Source organism: Somniosus microcephalus, unplaced genomic scaffold (genome assembly GCF_052327205.1).
Source record: "Somniosus microcephalus isolate GS21.2 unplaced genomic scaffold, FLI_Smic_1.0 unresolved_chr1, whole genome shotgun sequence".
NCBI classification, from domain to species: domain Eukaryota; kingdom Metazoa; phylum Chordata; class Chondrichthyes; order Squaliformes; family Somniosidae; genus Somniosus; species Somniosus microcephalus.
In genome coordinates, this window is record NW_028225179.1 from 11,259,269 (window position 1) to 11,280,093 (window position 20,825).

Sequence of the window (20,825 nt, forward strand, 5' to 3'; positions counted from 1 at the left end):
CCAGTGTGTATCTGAGTCAATGGGACCCTCTCTGACTTTTCTCCCCAGTCCATCTCCAGGACCAGTGTGTATCTGAGTCAATGAGACTCACTCTGACCTTTCTCCCCAGTCCATCTCCAGGGCCAGTGTGTATCTGAGTCAATGGGACTCTCTCTGACCTTTCTCCCCAGTCCATCTCCAGGACCAGTGTATATCACAGCGTCGGCGGGAATCTCGAGCGGCAGAGCGGGGCTATAAAAGGCCCCAGAGACCAGGTAAGGCCTCACGGTGTCGGCGGGAATGTCGAGCAGCAGCGGAGCTATAAAAGGTTCCAGATACCAGGTAAGGCCTCAGTGTCGGCGGGAATCTCGAGCGGCATAGCGGGGCTATAAAAGGCCCCAGAGACCAGGTAAGGCCTCACAGCGTCGGCGGGAAACTCGAGCGGCAGAGCGGGGCTATAAAAGGCCCCAGAGACCAGGTAAGTACAACCAGTCTCTGAACTCGGAACTCGGAGGGAAGGAGAGAGGTAAAAATTAATCCAAGTGTGATGTCACCAGAAAGCGGGTAAGTGATTGGTTGGTAAGTATTTCTCCCTTTTTAAGCTTAAATCTCTTTGGTTTATAGTTTCTAAGGTGTGATATTCACCATCTACAATCGGGGCAGAGGGTATTTAAGAATAATATTAATAAATTGAATTAATTACATAGAATGGGAGATCAGGTGATGTGCTGCTGCTGCAATACGTGGGAGCTGGTGAACACCATTGATGCTCACGGTGATCACATTTGCAGTAAGTGTTGGCTGCTCGAGGAATTCCGGCTCCGTGTTGAAGAGCTGGAGTCCGAGCTGCAAACACTGAGACACATCAGGGAGGGGGAAAGTTACCTGGACTCTGTGTATCACGAGGTATTCACACCAATTAGATTAATTAATTCAGATGCAGTCCGTGGCCAGTGTCAGGATGGTGTGACTAGAAGTGAGGCAGGTACGGGGATCCAGGAGGTAGTGTTGGAGGAGCCGCAGCCCTTGAAGTTGTCCAACAGGTTTGAGGCTCTTACTTCCTGTGAGGATGGGAACAGGGACTGCAGGGAGGATGAGCAACCTGGCCACAGCACCGTGGAGCGGGGGGGCCATTCAAGTGGGGGGAGTTAAAAGAAATGTTGTAGTGGCAGGGGATAGTATCGTTAGGGGGATAGTTGTCGTGGTCCATGTTGGTACCAACGACATAGATAGGACAAGGAAGGAGGTTCTGCTGAGGGAGTTTGAGCAGCTAGGGGCTAAATTAAAAAGCAGAACCACACCTGAGCCACGAGCGAATTTGGCTAGGACAAATAAAATTAGAGAGTTAAATGCGTGGCTCAAAGGCTGGTGTGGGAGAAATGGGTTTTGCTTCCTGGGACACTGGCACCAGTACTGGGGCAGGAGGGAGCTGTTCCGTTGGGACGGGCTTCACTTGGCCAGTGCTGGGACTAGAGTCCTGGCGGATCATATAACTAGGGCTGTAGAGAGGGCTTTAAACTAACTAGTTGGGGGGGGGGGGGGGGGGGGGGAGATTCCTCGAGAGCAAATAATAAAAAGGACAACAGAGGAGGTCATAGACTTAGGTAGCAGTGGGGAAATTAAAAACCAGAGCGTGTCAGGAAGGGGCAGAAGGTATGGAGTAAAAGGTAAAGTAATAAAAAGGGCAAAAGCAGGAACTAAGTGTCACGAAACATGTTTGAAAGTTCTCTATCTGAATGCACGTAGCATTCGTAACAAAATAGACGAGTTAATGGCACAAATAACTACATATGGGTATGATCTTGTGGCCATTACAGAAACATGGCTGCAGGGTGACAATGCCTGGGAATTAAACATACCAGGTTATTTAACAATCAGGAAGGACAGGCAGGAAGGGGAGGTGGGGTGGCTATGTTAATAAAGGAAGGAATCTCTGTAATACAGAGAAATGATATTGGGTCAAAAGATCAGGATAATGAAACAGTTTGGGTGGAGGTAAGGAATAATAAGGGGAAAAAAACACTCGTGGGCGTAGTCTATAGGCCTCCGAACAGTGGCAACTCTGTTGGACGGAGTATCAATCAGGATATAGTTGAAGCTTGTAATAAGGGAACATCTATAATTATGGGGGATTTTAACTATCATATTAATTGGACAAATCAAATTGGGCAGGGCTGCCTTGAGGATGAGTTCATTGAGTGTATTAGGGATGGGTTTCTTGAGCAGTATGTAACTGAACCGACCAGGGGGCAAGCAACCTTAGATCTGGTCCTGTGTAACGAGACAGGATTAATTAAAAATGTCCAAGTAAAGGATCCCCTTGGAATGAGTGACCATAACATGGTTGAATTCCATATTCAATTAGAGGGTGAGAAGGTTGGATCTCAAACAAGCGTGCTAAGCTTGAATAAAGGAGACTATGAAGGTATGAGAGCGGAATTGAGTAGAGTGGATTGGGAAAATAGATTAAAGGGTAAGACGATACATGATCAGGTGTACATTCAAGGAGTTATTTTACAACTTCCAAAAAATATATATTCCATTGAGAAGAAAAGGGTGTAAAAGAAAAGACAGCCATCCATGGCTATGTAAAGAAATTAAGGAAAGTATTCGACTAAAAACAAGGGCATATAAGGTAGCCAAATCTAGTGGGAGGATAGAGGATTGGGAAAACTTTAAAAGACAGCAAAAAATAACAAAAAGATTGATTAAAAAAGGGAAGATAGATTATGAAAGTAAATTAGCAAAAAATATAAAAAGAGATAGTAAGAGTTTTTATAGTTATATAAAAAGAAAAAGGGTGGCTAAAGTAAATGTTGGTCCCTTAGAGGATGAGACCAGGAAATTAATGGTGGGAAATATGGAGATGGCAAAAACACTGAATGAATATTTTATATCAGTCTTTACAGTAGAAGACACTAAGAATATCCCAACACTGGACAAACAGGGGGCTAAAGGGGGGGGGAGGAGCTAAACACGATCAAAATCACTAAGGAAGTGGTACTCGGTAAAATAATGGGACTCAAGGCGGATAAATCACCTGGACCTGATGGCTTACATCCTAGGGTCTTGAGGGAAGTGGCGGTAGGGATTGTGGATGCATTGGTAATAATTTTCCAAAACTCCCTGGACTCGGCAAAGGTCCTGGCAGACTGGAAAACTGCTAATGTAACACCCTTATTTAAAAAGGGCAGTAGACAGAAGGCTGGAAACTATAGACCAGTTAGCCTAACATCTGTGGTAGGTAAAATTTTGGAGTCCATTATTAAGGAGACAGTAACAGGACATTTGGATAATCATAATTTAATAGGACAAAGTCAGCATGGTTTTATGAAGGGGAAGTCATGTTTGACAAATTTGCTGGAGTTCTTTGAGGAAGTAACATATAGGGTGGATAAAGGGGAACCAGTGGACGTAGTGTATTTAGACTTCCAAAAGGCATTTGACAAGGTGCCACACAAAAGATTATTGCTTAAGATAAAAAATCACGGGATTGGGGGTAATATTCTGGCATGGATAGAGGATTGGCTATCTAACAGAAGGCAGCGAGTTGGGATAAATGGTTCATTCTCAGACTGGCAATCAGTAACTAGTGGTGTTCCGCAGGGGTCAGTGCTGGGTCCCCAACTCTTTACAATCTATATTAACGATTTGGAGGAGGGGACCGAGTGTAACATATCAAAGTTTGCAGATGATACTAAGATGGGAGGGAAAGTAGTGAGTGAGGAGGACATAAAAAACCTGCAAGGGGACATAGACAGGCTAAGTAAGTGGGCAGAGATTTGGCAGATGGAATACAATACTGGAAAGTGTGACGTTATGCATTTTGGCAGGAAAAATCGTAGAGCAAGTTATTATCTTAATGGCAAGAAACTGGAAAGTACTGAAGTACAAAGGGATCTGGGGGTCTTGGTGCACGAAACTCAAAAGGTTAGTATGCAGGTGCAGCAAGTGATTAAGAAGGCCAATGGAATGTTGGCTTTCATTGCTAGGGGGATAGAATATAAAAATAGGGAGGTATTGCTTCAGTTGTACAAGGTATTGGTGAGACCGCACCTGGAATACTGCGTACAGTTTTGGTGTCCATACTTAAGAAAGGACATACTTGCTCTCGAGTCAGTACAAAGAAGGTTCACTCAGTTAATCCTGGGGATGAGGGGATGGACATATGAGGAGAGGTTGAGTAGATTGGGACTCTACTCATTGGAGTTCAGAAGAATGAGAGGCGATCTTATTGAAACATACAAGATTGTGAAGGTGTTGGATCGGGTGGATGCGGGGAAGATGTTCCCGATGATGGGTGAAACTAGAACTAGGGGGCATAGTCTTACAATAAGGGGCTGCTCTTTCAAAACTGAGATGAGGAACTACTTCACTCAGAGGGTGGTAGGTCTATGGAATATGCTGCCCCAAAAAGCTGTAGAAGCTACATCATTGCATAAATTTAAAACAGAAATAGACAGTTTCCTAGAAGTAAAGGGAATTAAGGGTTACGGGGAGCGGGCAGGAATTTGGATATGAGTCTAGGTTCGGAATGGTCATGGCCCTGTGGGTAGCGGAGTGGGCCCAGGGGCCGTGTAGCCTGATCCTGCTCCTATTTTGTGTGTCTAATTCTGTTAGATTCAGGAGATGGTTCTGTGATAGTAGATTGGCGGTTAGGATCAGATCAGCCATGATCTTATTGAATGGCGGAGCAGGCTCGAGGGGCCGATTGGCCTACTCCTGCTCCTATTTCTTATGTTCTTATGTAGAGCGTCGGCGGGAAACTCGACCGGCAGAGCGGGGTTATAAAAGGCCCCAGAGACCAGGTAAGGCCTCACAGCGTCGGCGGGAAACTCGAGCGGCAGAGCGGGGCTATAAAAGGCCCCAGAGACCAGGTAAGGCCAACCAGTCTCCGAACTCGGAGGGAAGGAGAGAGGTAAAAATTAATCCAAGTGTGACGTCACCAGAAAGCGGGTAAGTGATTGGTTGGTAAGTATTTCTCTCTTTTTTTTAAGCTTAAACTCTGGTTTATAGTTTCTAAGGTGTGATATTCATCATCTAGAATCAGAGCAGAGGGTATTTAAAAATAATATTAATAAATGTAATTAATTACATAGAATGGGAGATCAGGTGATGTGTTGCTGCTGCAATACGTGGGAGCTGGTGGACACCATTGATGCTCACGGTGATCACATTTGCAGTAAGTGTTGGCTGCTCGAGGAATTCCGGCTCCGTGTTGAAGAGCTGGAGTCCGAGCTTCAAACACTGAGACACATCAGGGAGGGGGGAGAGTTACCTGGACTCTGTGTATCAGGAGGTAGTCACACCAATTAGATTAATTAATTCAGATGTAGTCCGTGGCCAGGGTCAGGATGGTGTGACTAGAAGTGAGGCAGGTACGGGGATCCAGGAGGTAGTGTTGGAGGAGCCGCAGCCCTTCCTCTTGTCCAACAGGTTTGAGGCTCTTACTCCCTGTGAGCATGGGAACATGGACTGCGGGGAGGATGAGCAACCTGGCCACAGCACCGTGGAGCGGGGGGCCATTCAAGTGGAGGGAGTTAAAAGAAATGTTGTAGTGGTAGGGGATAGTATCGTTAGGGGGATAGATAGAGTTCTTTGCAGCCGAGAGCGAGAGTCCCGAAGGCTGTGTTGCCTGCCCGGTGCCAGGGTTAAGGACATCTCCTCTGGGCTAAAGAGAAACTTGGAGTGGGAGGGGGAGGATCCAGTTGTCGTGGTCCATGTTGGTACCAACGACATAGATAGGACAAGGAAGGAGGTTCTGCTGAGGGAGTTTGAGCAGCTAGGGGCCAAATTAAAAAGCAGAACCACAAGGGTAATAATCTCTGGATTACTGCCTTAGCCATGTGCAAATTTGGCTAGGGTAAATAAAATCAGAGAGTTAAATGCGTGGCTCAAAGACTGGTGTGGGAGAAATGGGTTTTGCTCCCTGGGACACTGGCATCAGTACTGGGACAGGAGAGAGCTGTTCCGTTGGGACGGACTTCACTTGGCCAGTGCTGGGACTAGAATCCTGGCGAATCGAATAACTAGGGCTGTAGAGAGGGCTTTAAACTAATTAGTGGGGGGGAGGTTTTAAGAGAGCGAAAAATAAAAATGACAGCGGAGAAGGCAATAGAGCAAGGTAGCAGTGGGGGAATTAAAAACCAGAGCGTGTCAGGAAGGGACAGAATGTATAATGAAAAAGGTAAAGTAGTAAAAGGGGTAAAAGCAGGAATAAATTGTCAGAAAACATATTTGAAAGTTCTTTATCTGAATGCATGCAGCATTCGTAACAAAATTGATGAGTGGACGGTGCAAATAACTACACATGGGTATGATCTGGTGGCCATTACGGAAACATGGCTGCAAGATAATCATGACTGGGAACTAAACATACAAGGGTATTTGACAATTAGGAAGGACAGACAGGAAGGAAAGGGAGGTGGGGTTGCTATGTGATGCGCTATCAATTACTCATAAAAGACAGAGTTAAGAGAGTAACTAAAGGCTTTTATTAGCAAAGAACAGAGCATGCCTCTCGTGGTTGACTGGGTTCCAAGAAGGCAGGGGGCTGCAGGTCAATCACCTTTATACCTGGGCCTGTGTGGGTGGAGCCAGCCGAGACATGTTGAGGCATGCATAGGTACAACAGTGTGTATCAACAACAACAACAACAACAAGTGGTTTACCACATTCACCCCTTGTTTAAAATTGAGTCCGGCGGGGTGAAGTGTACTAAAGGTTCGTGTAAGTAAGTCTATCAGGTGGCCTTGTATGCCGTCCTGATCGTCGTGGTGGCGGCGGTGATGGTGCAGCATCCAACGTTGAGTCTGGCGTCTCATTGAGTGGTTGGGTGGTCAATGACGGGTCCTGGGGCTGCGGCATGCCGTCTAGCGGGGTTGGGTTGTGGGTAGTGGTGGATGGCAATGGTAGTGTTTCAGGGGCACCCAAAGGTGCGAGATCTCGTGTGGGGGCTGTGTCCTCCCGCCCGTCTGGGTACGCTACGTAAGCGTACTGGGGGTAGGCGTGGGTAGTGGTGGATGGCGAGGGGGGTGTTTCGGGAGCACCCGAAGGTGCGAGGTCTCGTATGGAGACTGTGTCCTCCCGCCCGTCCGGGTACACCACGTAAGCATACGGAGGGTTGGCATGGAGGAGGCTCACCCTCTCGACCAGGGGGTCCGTCTTATGGGACCTCACGTGCTTCCGCAGTAGGACGGGTCCTGGAGAAGTCAGCCATGTCGGTAACGAGGTCCCCGATGTGGACTTCCTGGGGACGGAGAACATTCTCTCGTGAGGGGTAGCATTGGTGGCTGTACAGAGCAGTGACCGAATGGAATGGAGCGCCGCAGGGAGGACTTCCCGCCAGTGAGAGGTCGGGAGGCCCTTAGATTTCAAGTTTAAAAGGACTGCCTTCCAGACCGTCGCATTCTCCCTTTCCACCTGGCCACTCCCCCGGGGGTTGTAGCTGGTGGTCCTGCTTGTAGCAATACCTCTCGAGAGCAGGTACTGCCGAAGTTCGTCACTCACAAAGGATGAGCCCCTGTCGCTATGAATATAGCTAGGGAAACCGAACAAGGCGAAGAGGTCATTCAGACATTTAATGACCGTGGTACTGGTCATGTCTGAGCAAGGGATGGCAAACGGGAAACGGGAGTACTCATCAATTATGTTGAGGAAGTACACATTGCGGTCGGAGGAGGGGAGGGGCCCTTTAAAATCGACGCTCAGCTGTTCAAAGGGGCGCGTGGCTTTGATCAGGCTTGCTCTGTCTGGCCTATAAAAATGCGGTTTGCACTCGGCACAGATTTGGCAGTTCCTGGTCATGGTCCTGACCTCCTCGATGGAGTAGGGCAGGTTACGGGATTTGATGAAGTGAAAAAACCTGGTGACCCCCGGGTGGCAGAGGACATTGTGGAGGGTCTTCAGTCTATCGACCTGCGCGTTGGCGCATGTACCACGTGATAGGGCATCTGGGGGCTCATTGAGTTTCCCGGGCCGATACAAGATATCGTAATTGTAGGTGGAGAGTTCGATTCTCCACCTCAAGATCTTGTCGTTCTTGATTTTGCCCCTCTGCTTATTATTAAACATAAAAGCTACTGAACGCTGGTCAGTGAGCAGGGTAAATCGTTTTCCGGCCAGGTAATGCCTCCAATGTCGCACAGCTTCCACAATGGCCTGGGCCTCCTTTTCGACAGAGGAGTGTCGAATCTCGGGGCCCTGGAGGGTCCTTGAGAAAAAGGCCACGGGTCTCCCCGCCTGGTTAAGGGTTGCAGCTAGGGCAAAGTCGGAAGCGTCGCTCTCCACTTGGAAAGGGATGGACTCATCCACTGCGTGCATTGTGGCCTTCGCAATAGCTCCTTTTATGAGAGTGAAGGCAGCACAGGCCTCTGCTGTCAGGGGGAAGGAGGTGGACTTGATGAGGGGTCTGGCTTTGTCCGCATAGTTCGGCACCCACTGAGCATAGTACGAGAAAAACCCTAGGCATCTCTTCAGTGCTTTTTGGCAGTGGGGGAGGGGGAGCTCCATAAGGGGGCGCATCCTGTCGGGGTCGGGGCCGATGACTCCGTTCTCCACTACACAGCCAAGAATGGCAAGGCGCTTGGTACGAAACATACATTTGTCCTTGTTGTATGTTAGGTTCAGCCGCTGGGCCATACGGAGGAATTTCTCTAGATTAACATCATGGTCCTGCTGGTCGTGGCCGCAGATGGGGACGTTGTCTAGATAGGGGAAAGTGGCCTGGAGCGCGTTCTGGTCGACCATCCGGTCCATCTCCCGTTGGAAGACTGAAACCCCGTTGGTGACGCCGAAGGGAACTCTGAGGAAGTGGTAGAGACGACCGTCAGCTTCAAAAGCTGTGTACTGGCGGTCCTCAGCCCTGATGGGGAGCTGGTGGTATGCCGACTTCAGATCAATCGTCGAGAATACCCGGTATTGTGCTATCTGATTGACCATGTCAGATACGCGGGGGAGTGGGTATGCATCTAGCTGGGTGTAGCGATTGATCGTCTGGCTGTAGTTAATAACTAGGCGCTGTTTTTCGCCAGTCTTCACTACCACCACTTGTGCTCGCCATGGGCTGGTGCTACTTTCAATAATCCCTTCCTTCAGGAGTCTTGCTACCTCGGATTTAATGAAGCTCCTATCCCCGGCACTGTAACGCCTGCTTTTGGTAGCGATGGGCTTACAGTCACGGGTGAGGTTAGCGAACAAGGGGGGGGGGGGACTTTAAGGGTGGAGAGGCTGCAAATGGTGCGCGGCGGGCGATTTAAAAGCTGCTGGCTGCAGGCTGTGAGTGGGGGGAGTGGTCCGTCGTACGCTAATGTGACACTCTTAAGGTTGCACTGAAAATCCAACCCCAGTAGAACGGCAGCGCAAAGATGGGGCAGGACCAGGAGTTTAAAATTTTTGTATTCTGTGCCCCTTACTGAAAGGGTCACTACACAGTAGCCACCGACGTCCGCTGACTGGGCTTTGGAAGCCAAAGAGATCCGATGTCGCGTCGGCAGGACCGGGAGAGAGTAACTCCGCACCGTGTCGGGGTGGATAAAGCTTTCCGTGCTCCCGCTGTCAAAAAGGCAGGTAGTGGCGCGGCCGTTTACCTTAATGTCCATCATGGACCTGGACAGTTGATGAGGGAGAGATTGGTCCAGCGTCACGGAGGCCAACGTATGGTCGAGCGAGTCGATGTGGTCGTCAGATGAGGCGGTGGTTGAGTCCGGGTCCCCCGTGGTTGAAGTTGGAGACGTCCGAGATGGCAGACAAAATGGCGGCGCCCATGGTCCCGATCCCCACGCGGCTGGGGGAGCCCAAGATGGCGGACAAGATGGCTGCCCCCATGGTTCGCACGCGGCGCTGCTGGCGTTAGCGGTTTTACCTTTGCAGGCGCTGACAGTGTCCTTTCTTCCCGCAGCCGGAGCAGGTAGCGTTTCTCGCCGGGCAGCGTGCTCTGGGGTGTTTTGCCTGGCCACAAAAATAACATTTCTGTGCCTTGGACATTGCAGCAGCAGTTGAAGGTGGCGGTCCCATGACCCAAGGTTGTGGCGTCCACGTTGCGGAGCGGTTAGGGGAGAAGGCGTCCATATTCCTGTGGGCCGCGTCGAGCGAGAGCGCGAGGGACACTGCCTTTCTCAGGTCCATTTCTCCCTTTTCCAACAGTCTCTGCCGGGAGTAGTCGGACCTTAGACCCGCAACGAAAGCATCTCGGATCAGTCCCTCCGTGTGTGCTGCGGCTGATACTTCTTTGCAATCGCAGTCTCGGCCGAGTATCCGTAGTGCCCGTAGGAAGGCCTCCACCGATTCCCCGGGCTGCTGTCTGCGGGATCTTAAGAGGTGCCTGGCATAGACCGTATTTACCGGGCGTGCGTATTGCCCTTTTAGCAGATCGATAGCCGCCGCGTAGGTCGTCGCGTCCTGGATTATTGTATAAACTTGGTGGCTCACCTTTGAGGCCAGGATTTCCAACTTGTTTTCGTCCAGGGTCACAGTTGAGGCTTGCAGGTAGGCCTCGAAGCAACGCAGCCAATGCGCGAATTTGGTAGCCGAACCCGCCGCTTGGGGGTCTAGGTCCAGGCATGTTGGTCTGAGGGCTCGCAGCAGCTCCTGCTGTTCAGCGTTTGGTGCAGCAGCTCCTGTTGCTCAGCGTTTGGTGCAGCAGCTCCTGCTGCTCAGCGTTTGGTGCAGCAGCCTGCTGTTCAGCGTTTGGTGCAGCAGCTCCTGCTGCTCAGCGTTTGGTGCAGCAGCTCCTGCTGCTCAGCGTTTGGTGCAGCAGCCTGCTGTTCAGCGTTTGGTGCAGCAGCTCCTGCTGCTCAGCGTTTGGTGCAGCAGCCTGCTGTTCAGCGTTTGGTGCAGCAGCTCCTGCTGTTCAGCGTTTGGTGCAGCAGCTCCTGCTGCTCAGCGTTTGGTGCAGCAGCCTGCTGTTCAGCGTTTGGTGCAGCAGCCTGCTGTTCAGCGTTTGGTGCAGCAGCCTGCTGTTCAGCGTTTGGTGCAGCAGCCTGCTGTTCAGCGTTTGGTGCAGCAGCCTGCTGTTCAGCGTTTGGTGCAGCAGCCTGCTGTTCAGCGTTTGGTGCAGCAGCCTGCTGTTCAGCAAATGTCGACATTTTGTTTTTGCTAATAAAATTGATGCGCTATCAATTACTCATAAAAGACTGAGAGTTAGGAGAGTAACTAAAGGCTTTTATTAGCAAAGAACAGAGCATGCCTCTCGTGGTTGACTGGGTTCCAAGAAGGCAGGGGGCTGCAGGTCAATCACCTTTATACCTGAGCCTGTGTGGGTGGAGCCAGCCGAGACATGTTGAGGCATGCATAGGTACAACAGTGTGTATCAACAACAACAACAACAACCAGTGGTTTACCACACTATGTTAATCAAGGATGGAATCACTGCAATAGTCAGAAATGATATTGGGTCAAAGGATCAGGATAGTGAAACAGTTTGGGTGGAAATAAGGAATAATAAGAGGAAAAAGTCACTAGTGGGCGTAGTCTATAGGCCTCCTAACAGTTGCAACTCTGTTGGTCGGAGTATAAATCAGGAAATAGTTGGGGCTTGTAATAAGGGAACAGCTATAATCATGGGGGATTTTAACCTTCATATTGACTGGACTAATCAAATTGGGTAGGGCAGCATTGAGGAAGAGTTCATAGAGTGCACTAGGGACGGGTTCCTTCAGCAGTATGTAACTAAACCAACCAGGGGGCAGGCAATCTTAGATCTGGTCCTGTGTAATGAGACAGGATTAATAAAAAATGTCCTAGTAAAGGATCCCCTTGGACTGAGTGACCATAATATGGTTGAATTCCAAATTCAGTTTGAGGGTGAGAGAGTTGGAACTCAAACCAGCGTACTAAGCTTAAATAAAGGAGACTATGAAGGTATGAGAGCAGAATTGACTAAAGTGGACTGGGAAAACAGATTAAAGTGTAAGACGGTACAAGAGCAGTGGTGTACATTCAAGGAGACATTTCACATCTTTCAAGATAAATATATTCCACTGAGGAAAAAGGGGATTAAAAGAAAAGACAGCCATCTGTGGCTTAGTAAAGTAATAAAGGATGGTATCCGACTGAAAACAAGGGCATATAAAGTAGCCAAATCTAGTGGGAGGATAGAAGATTGGGAAGCATTTAAAAGCCAGCAAACAATAACTAAAAGATTAATTAAGAAAGGGAAGATAGATTATGAAAGTAAACTAGCAAAAAATATAAAAACAGATAGCAAGAGTTTCTACAGCTATATAAAAAGAAAAAGGGTGGCTAAAGTGAACGTTGGTCCCTTAGAGGATGGGACCGGGAAACTAGTGGTGGGGAACATGGAGATGGCAAAGACGCTAAACAAATATTTTGTATCAGTCTTTACAGTAGAGGACACTAAAAATATCCCAACACTGGACAAACAGGGGGCAATGGGGGGGCAGGAGCTAAACACGATTAAAATCACTAAGGAGATGGTACTTGTAGTGTATGTAACCTGTACCACCTTAAGAGACTACCTTAAGGTGATGAACTACTTTCTGATGGCTCCTGTATATTGTAGTACCGGTGGTGACCACACCGGTATATAAACTCTGTGGAGCAGTTTGTAATTCAGTTCAGCCCTGACCTTCAGTTACTAAAGACCTGTTTAAGTATTCTGTTGTCTGTGTCCAGTTATTCAACATAAGTACATTTGGGAAACACAGACTCAACAGTGGTGATGAGTCTGATCTTACCTAGCGGCAGTTTTGCATCCAAGGCAGCTTCGTCCTCAGAACGGGCGTCGAAAAGGGGCATCCGCCCTCATCATCCTGCTGAGCACCGCATCGCACGGGAGGCATCGAGAACCCGGGTTGGAATTGCTGACCACGAAGTCCACCATCAGCAACAGGCAGTGATCATCCCTTCTACCACAGCGGTGGGTAAGCCGATCTAGCGACACGGAGAGAAAGTCGGCTGCGTTGTCAGTGGGAGAAAGGGAGGGAAATCGAAGAAAAGGGCGGAGAACACGACCGCAGCCGGTGTAAGGGGCCGGACTGCAATTGGGACAGAGACGCGCAGCAACAAGGGAAGCGTTAATGTCCACGAGGACCGCGGGGAACAAGAGCAGCAGCGTCGGGGGAATTAAGGACCGCTGGGAGGCGAGAACGGCAACAGCGCGGTAATCGCCATTTTAGTCGGCGGGGGAAGAAGACAAGCGCGGGAAAAGCCACCAAGCGCGGGAAGCCGCCATTTTGAAAAATAAAACAAAATTAAGGAAACTCACAAGGATGCCAAAAACGGGTAACATCACTGCTTTTGATAGCGATGTAGAAGATTGGGCCACTTATGTGAAACGCGTTGAAGTTTATTGTACAGCAAATGAGGTACCGGCGGATGAGAAAGCACTAACCCTATTAAACTCGATGGGTGCGAAGACGTACGGGTTATTAAGGCACCTTGTAACACCAGATAAACTGGTAGGAAAGAGTTTCGCGGATATTGTTACTATCCTGCAAGAGCATTTAAACCCCACGCCGCTGCTGATAGTGGAACGATTTAAATTTTACAAAAGAATTCAGCTTAAAGAGGAAACCAACGCTGAATTCTTAATCGAACTGCACAAGCTATCAAAGTACTGTCAGTTCGGTACAGGACTAGCAGATGCTCTGAGAGATAAGTTCGTGTGTGGGCTACTAAAGGAAGGAACCCAGAAGCGACTGCTAGAGGAAAAGGATCTTACGCTGGACAAAGCTGTCAGCATTGCAGCATCGCACGAGGCAGCAGCACGAGGCACTGCAGAAATGCAGCAAAGGCCATCGGAATTCAGCACCAATGAAATGACATTGGGTGCAGTAAAGTGCTATCGTTGCGGAAGGACAACGCACGATCAGAACCAGTGCTGGTTCAAAGATAAAGAATGCAGGAAATGTGGCAGACTTGGTCACATAGCGAAAGTATGCCGGTCAGGAAAGAAGACCAGCAACAAAAAGTCACCGCAGGAGAAGTACAAAAAAGTACACAAGGTGACAGAGAACAGTTTGGATGAACAGAAGACAGATTCAGACTCCAGCAGTAAGGAACTGGGTTGTCTAAAAATACATAATGTGGGTAACACAGCAGACCACCAAACTATCTGGGTCACACTTCAGATAGCAGGAGTCCAAGTGAAGATGGAATTGGACACTGGATCAGCATTGACGGTCATGAATAAGCAAGATTACAAAAGGTTATTCTCACACATTCCCCTAAGGGATACGGAGATTGTATTGAAAACATACACGGGGCAAAAAGTATACCCCATCGGAAAGATAAAGGTAAAGGTGGTCCACAAGGGTAAAGAAAGCCAAGGAATGGACTTGTATGTGTTACCTGAGGGAGGTCCACCACTACTGGGATGGGAATGGATCCGGAGAATAAATATGGACTGGCATTCCTTACAAGCACTAACTGTAGATTCCTGTAAAAAGGACGACGTCAAACCTAAACGACTGTCCAGAATATTGGACGATGCTAAGGAGGTGTTCCAACAGGGACTGGGAACACTGAAAGGAATTACGGCAAACATCAAGGTTGAAGAACATGCAAACCCTAAATTTTTCAAAGCCAGACCGGTTATGCGATACGACCTGCTGTGGAAGCAGAGCTGGAAGGGCTAGAACGTTCAGGAGTACTGTCAAAGGTGGACTGGAGCGAATGGGCCACGCCCATTGTTCCCGTCATGAAGCGTTCGTTGAGCAACAAGCCGGGGGAACCGGGGAAGGTTCGCATCTGTGGCGATTTCAAGATCACTGTTAATCCGGTTCTTCACACGGTGCAATATCCGCTTCCGCGGATTGAGGATATCTTCGCTTCGCTGTCTGGCGGGAAACACTTCACCAAGATAGACCTGGCGCAGGCGTACTTACAGATGGAAGTTGATGAAGTGTTACGCCAGTATCTCACGATCAACACACATAAGGGCTTATATCGGTATAATAGACTGGTTTTTGGAGTGGCATCGGCTCCAGCGATTTGGCAAAGGGCCATGGAGCAGGTATTACAGGGAATTCCAGGCACACAATGCTACCTGGACGACATTCTGATTACAGGAGATGATGATAAGGAACACCTTGCGAATTTGGAGCAGGTGCTCACCAGATTGAACGAATATGGACTGAGTTAATCGCCAGAAATGTGAGTTCTTTCAGAAGCGAATCTCGTACTGCGGTCACGTCATTGACCAGGAGGGGCTTCATAAGTCACCTGACAAGATCGAAGCTGTTGTGAAAGCTCCCGCTCCGGAAAATGTATCCCAGTTGAGGTCGTTCCTTGGGTTGATTAACTATTACCACAAGTTTCTTCCAAATTTGTCCACAGTGCTACACCCGCTGAACGCTCTTTTGCAAAAGGGAGTGCCATGGAAGTGGAGCGAGGACTGTAAGCGGGCTTTTCAAAAAAGCAAGGCACTGATCACCTCTAAGGAAGTGTTGGCTCACTTTAACCCAACGCTGCCTATTCGTTTAGCTTGTGATGTTTCTCCATATGGTATCGGGGCAGTGCTCTCACATAAGTTGCCAAATGGCTTGGAAAGGCCAGTCGCGTTCGCATCCAGATCATTGACCTCCGCTGAGCGCAACTATGCTCAGATAGATAGGGAGGCTCTCAGCCTCGTGTGGGGAGTTAAGAAATGTAATCATTACCTGCAAGGCCAAAGGTTTACGCTGCTGACAGATCACCAGCCGTTGGTTTCCATTTTTAACCCTAAGAAGGGTGTTCCGGTTATGACAGCGCAGAGGCTTCAGAGATGGTCCCTTTTCCTAGGGGCACATCAATATGATATCGAATTCAAAGGTACAAAGCAACATGGTAATGCTGATGGGCTGTCGCGCCTGCCACTACCTACAGCGGAAGAGGCACCGGCAGTTGACCCTGTTGAGATATTTCACTCGACCATCATCGAATGTTTACCAGTCACCAATGCGAGTATTGAGAGACCAGGAACGACCCGACACTGTCTCGGGTCTACGATTTGACAGTGAAGGGATGGCCAGCACATGGCGAACCACTGTTACTGGCATTCTCAGCCAGACGAGAACAGCTGTCCGTCTGTCAAGGAACATTGATGTATGGAACAAGGGTGATTATTCCTCCTAAATTAAGGGAGAGAGTTCTGAAGGAACTGCATGAAGGTCATCTGGGGGGAGTCAAGATGAAAAGCCTTGCTAGGGCTTATGTGTGGTGGCCAGGTATCGACAAACAAATAGAGGATCTGACTAAAAGCTGCTCAGGGTGCCAAAAAGTTCAAAATGCACCTCCAATTGCACCGCTGCATCCATGGGAATGGCCTTCAACCCCATGGCAACATGTGCATATCGACTTTGCAAGTCCATTCATGGATTCCATGTTTTTGATAGCGGTAGACGTACATTCTAAATGGCCAGAAGTGATTAAGATGTCGACCACTACCTCGGAAAAGACGATCGCAGTTCTAAGAACCATATTTGCAAGGAATGGGTTGCCAGAACAAATATGTTCAGACAACGGACCACAGTTCGTGTCAGAAGAATTCCAGAAATTCATGAAAAAGAATGGGGTGAAACACTATACATCTGCCCCATATCATCCGGCTACAAATGGGTTGGCTGAGAGATTTGTACAAACGTTCAAAAAGGCGATAAAGGCCATGAGCGAAGACCATATTCCACTACAACACAAGGTGGACAATTTCCTGATGGCATATCGAAACGCCACACATGCAGTGACAAATCAAAGCCCTGCCATGATGTTCTATAACAGGAGGTTGCGGTCCCGGTTGGATTTGTTAAAACCCAATGTGCGTAGGGAAGTTGAAAACAAACAATTCCAGCATGTAAATAACAAGACCACTCGGAGTTTCGAAATAGGACAACCAGTGTTAGCCTGGGACTATAGGAATGATAAATGGCAATCCGGAACAATTCGTGCCAGACAAGGACCCTTGATGTACACGGTAGACGTTGGTGAAAACGTAATACGACGTCATGCTGACCAACTTGTGGAATCGAGAACAAGGGTCAACCCCATGTCTACGGCAGAGACACCAGTTGAAGAAGTTATTGAGCCTGTAGCATCTACCTCAGACGTACATGATGAGGTTCAATCCATAAGAGATCAAATGGATGAGTCACCCCAGCAACGAGAACCAGAGACCCCTGAAAGGCGTTATCCAACCCGGATCAGGAGGCCTCCTCAGAGACTGAATCTTTGAACAGTTTTGTATGAAAGTTGTATATATGTTATCCATGTTATGTTTAAATTGGGGTGTACACTGTTAAGCTAAAAGGGGAGGAATTGTAGTGTATGTAACCTGTACCACCTTAAGAGACTACCTTAAGGTGATGAACTACTTTCTGATGGCTCCTGTATATTGTAGTACCGGTGGTGACCACACCGGTATATAAACTCTGTGGAGCAGTTTGTAATTCAGTTCAGCCCTGACCTTCAGTTACTAAAGACCTGTTTAAGTATTCTGTTGTCTGTGTCCAGTTATTCAACATAAGTACATTTGGGAAACACAGACTCAACAGTACTCAGTAAAATAATGGGACTTAAGGCGGATAAATCCCCCGGACCTGATGGCCTATATCCTAGGGTCTTGAGAGAAGTGGCGGTAGGGATTGTGGATGCATTGGTTATCATTTTCCAGAACTCCCTGGACTCAGGAAAGGTCCCAGCAGATTGGAAAACTGCTAATGTAACACCCTTATTTAAGAAGGGAAGTAGACAAAAAGCTGGAAACTATAGACCAGTTAGCCTAACATCTGTGGTTGGCAAAATGTTGGAGTCCATTATTAAGGAAACAGTAACAGAGCATTTGGATAAACATAATTTAATAGGACAGAGTCAGCATGGTTTTACGAAGGGGAAGTCATGTTTGACAAATTTGCTCAAATTCTTTGAGGATGTAACATACAGGGTGGATAAAGGGGAACCAGTGGATGTAGTGTATTTGGACTTCCAAAAGGCATTTGACAAGGTTCCACACAAAAGATTACTGATCAAGATAAAAAAATCACAGGATTGGGGGTAATATACTGGCATGGGTGGAAGATTGGCTATCTAACAGAAAACAAAGAGTTGGGATAAATGGTTCGTTCTCAGGCTGGCAATCAATAACTAGTGGTGTTCTGCAGGGGTCAGTGCTGGGACCCCAACTCTTTACAATCTATATTAACGATTTGGAGGAAGGGACCGAGTGCAACATAGCCAAGTTTGCCGACAATACAAAGATGGGAGGGAAAGCAGTGAGTGAGGAGGACATAAAAAACCTGCAAAAGGACATAGACAGGCTAAGTGAGTGGGCAGAGATTTGGCAGATGGAATATAATGTTGGAAAGTGTGAGGTTATGCACTTTGGCAGAAAAAATCAAAGAGCAAGTTATTATCTAAATGGAGAGAAACTGCAAAGTGCTACAGTACAAAGGGATCTGGGGGTCCTGGTGCATGAAACACAAAAAGTTAGTATGCAGGTGCAGCAGGTGATCCGGAAGGCCAATGGAATATTGGCTTTTATTGCAAGGGGGATGGAGTATAAAAACAGGGAAGTCTTGCTGCAGTTATGCAGGGTATTGGTGAGGCCACACCTGGAATACTGCGTGCAGTTTTGGTTTCCATATTTAAGAAAAGATATACTTGCTCTTGAGGCGGTTCAGAGAAGGTTCACTCGGTTGATTCCGGAGATGAGGGAGTTGACTTATGAGGAAAGGTTGAGTAGATTGGGACTGTACTCATTGGAGTTCAGAAGAATGAGAGGCGATCTTATCGAAACATATAAGATTGTGAGGGGGCTTAATCGGGTGGATGCAGTGAGGATGTTTCCACTGATGGGTGAGACTAGAACTAGGGGGCATAATCTTAGAATAAGGGGCTGCCCTTTCAAAACTGAGATGAGGAGAAACTTCTTCACTGAGAGGGTAGTAAATCTATGGAATTTGCTACCTCAGAGAGCTGCGGAAGCTGCGACATTAAATAAATTTAAAACGGAGATAGACATTTTCCTAGCAGATAAGGGAATTAGAGGTTACGGGGAGAGGGCAGGGAAGTGGACGTGAGTCTAGGTTCGGGTCAGCCATGATCCTACTGAATGGCGGAGCAGGCCCGAGGGGCCGTATGGCCTACTCCTGCTTCTTATGTTCTTAATAGGACTCTCTCTGACCTTTCTCCCCAGTCCATCTCCAGGACCAGTGTGTATCTGAGTCAATGGCACTCTCTTTGACCTTTCTCCCCAGTCCATCTCCAGGACCAGTGTGTATCTGAGTCAATGGGACTTTCTCTTACCTTGCTCCCCAGTCGATCTCTGGAGGCTCTTTGAATCAGAAGGGTTCTCTCCGGTTGGTGCTCACAATCCTGTGCTGGTTAACCGGCTGTTGTTCCTCAGTCGACAATCCCTGTTTACTTTGAGCTGAGCACCTTCGTCAATCACACCATCATTCACCGGGAGATCTAATTGTGGCAAAGCAGAAAATAAGAACAACATTGAAAGCGTGAAATAATGTAATGTAGACTTTTAATCTGCTTACTAATAATCCAATGTGAAGGCGGAGTATTTGTTTGATTTTGTGCCTTTGCTCAGATCCCCAGTTGCGGGGCTGTATGTTTAGTTTGGAGATTTTGCTCACAGTAAATTTCCGGCCTCCTGAGACTCCCCCATTCTCACTGCTCTGGGCTGAAATGCGCCATTTTCTGTGCGGAGTTACTGCCCCAGCGGTGACCCTGTGAGCCTCCCTCGCTGTGATCTAAACTCGGGGCTGAGCAGCCGCTGTCGGGCCGAGTTCCCTCAGTCACAGAGCGGGCCCTATAACCCGGGCAACCAGCCTGTGTCTGACCCTCACTCACCGATCAACCAGCGCCGCCCGGCCCAGCACACAGCAGGGGAGAAGGCCTGCGCCGGAGGTTAGGGGAGCGGCACTGCGCCTGCGCCGGAGGGCAGGGGAGCGGCACTGCGCCTGCGCCGGAGGGCAGGGGCGCGGCACTGCGCCTGCGCCGGAGGGCAGGGGCGCGGCACTGCGCCTGCGCCGGAGGGCAGGGGCGCGGCACTGCGCCTGCGCCGGAGGGCAGGGGAGCGGCACTGCGCCTGCGCCGGAGGGCAGGGGGGCGGCACTGCGCCTGCGCCGGAGGGCAGGGGAGCGGCACTGCGCCTGCGCCGGAGGGCAGGGGAGCGGCACTGCGCCTGCGCCGGAGGGCAGGGGAGCGGCACTGCGCCTGCGCCGGAGGGCAGGGGAGCGGCACTGCGCCTGCGCCGGAGGGCAGGGGAGCGGCACTGCGCCTGCGCCGGAGGGCAGGGGAGCGGCACTGCGCCTGCGCCGGAGGGCAGGGGAGCGGCACTGCGCCTGCGCCGGAGGGCAGGGGAGCGGCACTGCGCCTGCGCGGGAGAGGGAAAAAGGGAGCGGCACTGCACCTGCGCGGGAGAGAGCAAGGGAGCGGCACTGCGCCTGCGCGGGAGAGAGTAAGGGAGCGGCACTGCGCCTGCGCCGGAGGGCAGGGGAGCGGCACTGCGCCTGCGCGGTAGAAGTATGTCGCACGAACGCATCACTGTCGCTCCCAGTGGTGGGAGGACTACATCGGAACATATACAAGCCCAGGTTAACGGCAGCCATCTTTGCAAAGGAGGGAGGAAAGTTTCAGTGCGACGTCATCCTATGCCTGAGACAAGGAGCCTTGTGTCCAATGCGGGGAATAAAAGCCCACAGCCTCCCCTGGCCCTGAACAAGGGACTGGAGAAACTCGGTGCCCTGCGGATCAGACAATCAGCCGGTGCTAGTCCCGCCCCTCGGGCTCCCCGATTGATTGGAGGACCCGCCGCCGGCTCGCTCCTCCAGCCCCGCCCACTGGGTGCCGCTAGTCCCGCCCCTCGGGCTCCCCGATTGATTGGAGGACCCGCCGCCGGC

At 49.4% G+C, this 20,825-nt stretch overlaps 1 protein-coding gene across 3 annotated transcripts in view; it reads right to left on the reverse strand.

Annotated features, from left to right (window-relative positions):
- LOC147093432 (uncharacterized) overlaps window positions 1-19,852 on the reverse strand; it is a 34,965-nt gene extending 15,113 nt beyond the window's left edge. For 2 of the 3 annotated variants that reach the window (XR_015074706.1, XM_085974322.1), the window contains exons 1-2: window positions 19,774-19,852; window positions 19,216-19,380 (exon numbers count right to left, since the gene is read on the reverse strand). The gene's annotated coding sequence lies outside the window, so the exon portion shown is untranslated. Of the gene's footprint in view, window positions 1-19,215; window positions 19,381-19,556 lie in introns of all 3 variants that reach the window. The other variant, XM_085974324.1, reaches the window with a different exon arrangement.
- Window positions 19,853-20,825: the final 973 nt, after the last annotated feature.